The following is a 5,516-nucleotide window of genomic DNA, read 5'->3' on the forward strand; positions in this document are numbered from 1 at the left end:
GGAAAAAAAAAACTAAACATGAGTTTTCCTCATCCGCTTTGCTTACAACGTTTGTTTGTCGCTGTGAGGGAAAACGACAACGGGGCCACACTTAGAACGACGTCAACTACCGTACTTCCGTTTAAAAAAAATCTTCCAGTAACGAATCTGTAGCGCTGTGGAAAGGTTGTTCATTGGTGACTGAAATAGGGCTGTATTTTACTTTCTCAAATCAACCATAAAAAGTAAATATTACAGTACTAGCGTACCCGAATATCCAGTAGTCTTTATATTATCAAATAAGCAATAAGTTTAACAGCTGTCAGGATGGCCGAGTGGTCTAAGGCGCCAGACTCAAGGTGAAAACAAACCTTCCAGTGTAATGGGTATTCTGGTCTCCGAATGGAGGCGTGGGTTCAAATCCCACTTCTGACAGTACTTTTTTTTTCTTCTTTTTGTCTTTCACACTTTGTACGTTGTTTGATATATAATGCAGTTGAATAAAACAGGTAGTTATCTAATTACCGTGACAAAAGTCAGCAGTAGAAGTGTTGATTCTCCTTGTTGTTAAAGTGTGTTTCTTTTTTTAAACGAGGCAAAGCCATTAGATGCAATTACATGTCTTCATGGTTGCGTCTGAAAACGTGTTATGAAATCGTAGACGCAGCTATATTGTCCTGAGGAAAATAGCATACGTGAGACAGGGAAAGTAAATTATGTTTGGTTAATTTTTAACAATAATAATAATATTAATAATAAACAGCTTTTAAAACTAAATGTGTGGGTACACCAAATTTTGGGTTACCTTTCTGGAAAGCCACTGGGGATTGAAGTCACTAAAATGACAGACTTTTAGGTTTCAGACTTCATATCCAGAAGTGCCATGTGCTTGGTACCTCTCTAATTGTTATAATGGCATTCCTACTGGAGCTTTCATTTCTGAGGATGGTACATCTGGATGTCACCTTTATGCCGTATACTGTATGCGGGAAGCATATGTGTGATATATGGCATATGCTTTGGTATACTGGCTGGACGTTGAGCTGCCCTTGGTAGGGGATCCCTAGTAAGGAATACCGCAACAGTGAAGAGAAGGACATCCACCATTATGGTAAAATTTTACACAACTGTACTTTACCCATCCAGTATCAAGATTAGCTTTAAAGTTAGTCAAAGTAGCACTCTGTTTGACGTGCAGTAGCAACTTATTCCATAGGATTAGACTACGCTGAGTTATGAAGCGGCCAACAAGTTTGTTTACATGGAGTAGATTTATGTCAAAACTTTTAGTTTAGTGGCATATCTAACCACATTCCTTGACACTAGGAAAATTCACAAAAACAATCACACAGCACTGCAACTTTCTGAATGCCTCTCCTGTGTCTTTGTGAAAGATGTGTCTGGAGCAAAAGTTTTCACACCACACCTCTTAGTTGTACAGATTTTGCAGACTGTCTAAATTTGGGCCTCATAATTTTGGTCTGTTCATCATAATGTTTGTGGTTTTCTGACAAATCGCTGAAGGCTGAAGTTACTAAATAACACACATTTGAGTTTCAGACTTTATATCCTTCAGAAAATGCATGCCAACACAAAATATGTTAATCTATCAACTTTTAAGCTTGTAAGAGCACTATTTAAAATCTCTCTCTATTACTGGGCTTTTGTCACCATTTTTTATTTTAAACTTTTGTCCAGTTTTCTTGTGCTAAGAAGCTGAGAGATATGTTTAACACCATGAAAGTTGTTAAGCTAGTAAAATGTTTTGCGAGTAGTAGTATTGATTTGAAAACCTCTTGCCTGAATCAAGGTTTTCAGCTTTTAGTCAAAAACAACTTTCATAGAAAAGAACTACTGTGCTTCCAGTGTGCATTTTAAGAAAAAATCTCTGGATCCCATCCTGTTTGTCAAGAGCCACTTAATCAAGCTTTATAAGATATAAACGTGCCCATGCTCCCTTAGTCTGGTGCTCTAAGCCAGATCCCTGTCCCCTGAGCTCCTCAGTTGAGGCGCAAAAAAGAAATGCCAGTATAGAAAAGAATACGGAAGGAACTGCCGTATCACCTTGAGCCAAGGGCAGCTGCCCCCTTTGCCTCACCCTTGTTATGGTTCTGGTCTCCCCATTCAGAGGGCTGAGCCATTGCACCCCTGCACTTTTCAGAGTTACCTATGAGATCACTGCTTTACCCCTAAGAATGTATACGGTTTTGACCTTTTCTTTCTTATGAAGTTTGATTAAGTGATTCTTTACAAATCGGAAGGGATCCAAACATTTTCATTTCAGATTCACACACCAAGCATTGCTCTTCTGTAACCATGTATGTTTCTGAACCTGAATAATGAACAACTAGAACTTGGTGGCAGGGGGAGGGGGGTCTTGTCTGTAATACCATTTGAATTGTTTGCATTTATGTCTTTCAAGCAGAAGGTACTAGAGCATGAAATGTCTAACATATATCAGCCAGAGTGTCAGTTAAATTCTTCATGGGTGATTATTTTGAAATCTGGCAAAGAAAGATTTTCTAACAGTGGGTTCTCCAGCATAGTGTTTACAGCTGCTTTCAGTGCTGCATAAAAAAAAAGAAATGTAATCCAAACCACGTGCAGTATGCTCACTGTAATAGCACAGCCTTAATTGTTTTAGTTATATATAGCTGCATTATTTCTAAAACCTTAGTGAAATGTTTTGACTGAGCATGCATACATCTTTCATATACGTTTAGGATAAAGAATATTTTGCAAGAGATGAAAGTATGTCAAAGGCTTAAAGGCAGTTTAGTACTGAGTGTTCAGCTTGGCCGATATGATCAACTATCTTCTGAATTATGTCCCCGTTAAAATTGTTTTCTTGACAGTTGCTGAATTTAGCATGTTGTTGACCCCAGGGAATTATAAATAAAACTTTCCTTCTAAAGACCATCTTTGAAAGACTAAAACATCTTGCAGTGAAAAATATACTGCACTGTATGAAATGTTTTTATTTCATTAAAAAAAAAAACTTAACCTTATGTTACACAGGAACCTCCACAAACAAGTTTGTTATTACAAGTTTATTATTGCAAGGTTTGTATGTAGGCATCATTTGTAACAAGCTTCAAAAGTGGTCTCTAGTCTTGACTGCTGTATCCGTCACATACTTTTCTCTAATGCTAACACTTTCACTGACCTGACAGTTGTGAAAGAGACCCCTGGAACTGGTTTCAGTTTTGCTGACTGGTTTAGTTCAGATTTGAGTTGCTGGTCTTGGAGATGCAGAAGCAGCTCATGAAGTGGGGAAAAAAACGAAAAAAGTAACTCATAGACTCCATCCGTAGATCCATAAACATCCGCGTTTTCAGTTTAGTGCTCATTCTTCAAATTGACATTGCCAGAGGAGGTGAAACTTAAGTTTAGGTTGTTGTGTGGAGACCCAACAAATCAGTATCTCATCCTAGTAACTTCTGGAAGCGTGTGTTCTGCTGACGTTCACACATGTCATCTCCACAAATTCAAATCATGAAGGGATTAATAAAATCCATTTAGTGAATATGTGATACAACATAACAAAGTTAGCAATTTCTGATAAACAGGATGCTGGAGTCTACCAATAGACAGGTGTTATTTTCTGTAGTATAACTAGCAAAATATTTAATGAAGTTGTTTCATAAAGCAGGTCACCTTTACTCTGTTGTGAAAAAATAACTGACCCATTATCAAAGCTTTAATTTTAATATTGCACATAAAAAGCGTAGAAAAATACCCAGTCAAAATGCACATTGAAACAACATATCAAAATGAAAGTTAATAATAAAAAAAAAAAAACTATGACGTGCTTGTTCAAATACAAACTCCGTGTTTTACAAAAGTATTACAATAGCGATCCTAGCCAAGTATATGTTCCTGAAGTAGATTTCAAGGTATTCACTTGGGCATGTTGTTACAACTCTTATGTTTCATCATCATTGTACTGTAGCTGTATTTTTGTCTGATCTGTTACCTTTCTCAACCATAGTCACAGTCTGCCACCCGGGGTGGCCACGGTGGTGCAGCGGTTAGCGTTGTCACCTCACAGCAAGAGGTTCTCCGGTTTGATGCTGGGGTGCCTTCTATGTGGAGTCTGCATGTCCTCCCTGTGGTCGCGTAGGTTTCCTCCGGGTGCTCCAGTTTCCTCCCACATCCCAAAGACATGCTGTAGGTGGATTGGACACTCTAAATCGGCCCTAGGTGTGAGTGCGTACATGTGTATGTCTTCTGTGGAAGGTTGTGCGCCGGGCTGGCAACTCGACACCGTAAAACTCCTCTGCCAATTATGAGCAGACAGGTGATCCGCTGTGTCGACCCCTAACCGGGAAAAGCCAGAAGAAGACGACTTCGTATCCTTTAGAAATGCTTGTTCACATACCTCTCAAGTGTTTAGATTTTCACAGAATGTCAAGATTTTTGACTAATATTTTTGGTCTGTTAGTCATAAAATTTGTAGTTTTCTGGATTTTTTTTTTTTGTGGAAAATCAGTGAGGATTGAATTTACTAAATGATGGCAGGCATTTGAGTTTCCGATTTCATAGCCTTCAGAAAATGCATGGTAACACAGGATCTTTTATTCCAGCAACTTTCGAAGTTTATAAGAGCAGTATTTAAAATGTGTCCCTATTTCTGGGTCTTTGACCCCCCCTCCCCATTATCTTTGTTTTTTTCCAGATTTTTTTGTGCCAAGAGGTAAAGAGTTATGACCACTAATGACTTCCATTGTAGTGTGTTATACAATGGCTGTCCATTAATATTCGAAAATGAGCATGTTGATTGGTAAGCCCAGTCAGTGTGCCCATTCTAAATCAAGCGTTTATAATGAAGAAAAATCTGGCTGATGAAGTATCATTGAACGACTGCACTTTCCTATCAGCATATGCAACAACCCTGTACATGGTGAACTTATTTGTAAGCTACAAAGTTAGCTGTGACATTCTGTGTACAAGAAAAATCAAATAACTTAAAAAAAAAAAAAAATCAAATATTTACCTGACTTTTCTTCTGTGCAGAACATTGCCACTGACACATTACATTACAAACACCTTCCCCATGTGCAACAATTGAAAGCAGACAGCCCGTTACAGCATAAAAGAAAATAGTTTGCAAAAAACAGTTCCTTAACAGAAAGTTGCAACCTGTTAGTGTGCGTGTGAGTTTGTGGTGTGAATGAACTAGTGCAGCAGGAATACAGCAGTAATAGCCATCCGTCTGATGTAAACCTTGGCTCTAGATGGCACAAAACGGTTTCATTAAAGAAAGCTGCAAGGAGTTAGTATGCCTGTGATTTTGTGGTGTGAATAAACTGTCAAGGCAGGAATAGCCAGTCGGTGTAAACCTTGGCTCCAGATGACACAAAACTGTTCCTTAACAGAAAATTTCAAGGCGTTAGTGTGCATGTGAGTGTGCTATGAATGAACTACCACAGCATGAATAGCCACCTGGCAATGTAAACCTTGGCTCTAGATGTCTCAAAACAGCTCCTTAAGAGAAAGCTGCAAAGAGTTAGTGTGTGTGTGAGTTTGTGGTGTGA

The 5,516-nt window shown here is 38.5% G+C and overlaps 1 non-coding gene across 1 annotated transcript; it reads left to right on the forward strand.

Annotated features, from left to right (window-relative positions):
- Window positions 1-300: 300 nt before the first annotated feature.
- TRNAL-CAA lies at window positions 301-414 on the forward strand. The gene is made up of 2 exons: window positions 301-338; window positions 369-414. It is a non-coding gene; the product is annotated as a tRNA-Leu (tRNA).
- The last annotated feature ends 5,102 nt before the right edge of the window (window positions 415-5,516 follow it).

The sequence above is a fragment of the Protopterus annectens genome, chromosome 5.part0 (genome assembly GCF_019279795.1).
Source record: "Protopterus annectens isolate FY-2018-M chromosome 5.part0, PAN1.0, whole genome shotgun sequence".
Lineage (NCBI taxonomy): Eukaryota > Metazoa > Chordata > Ceratodontiformes > Protopteridae > Protopterus > Protopterus annectens.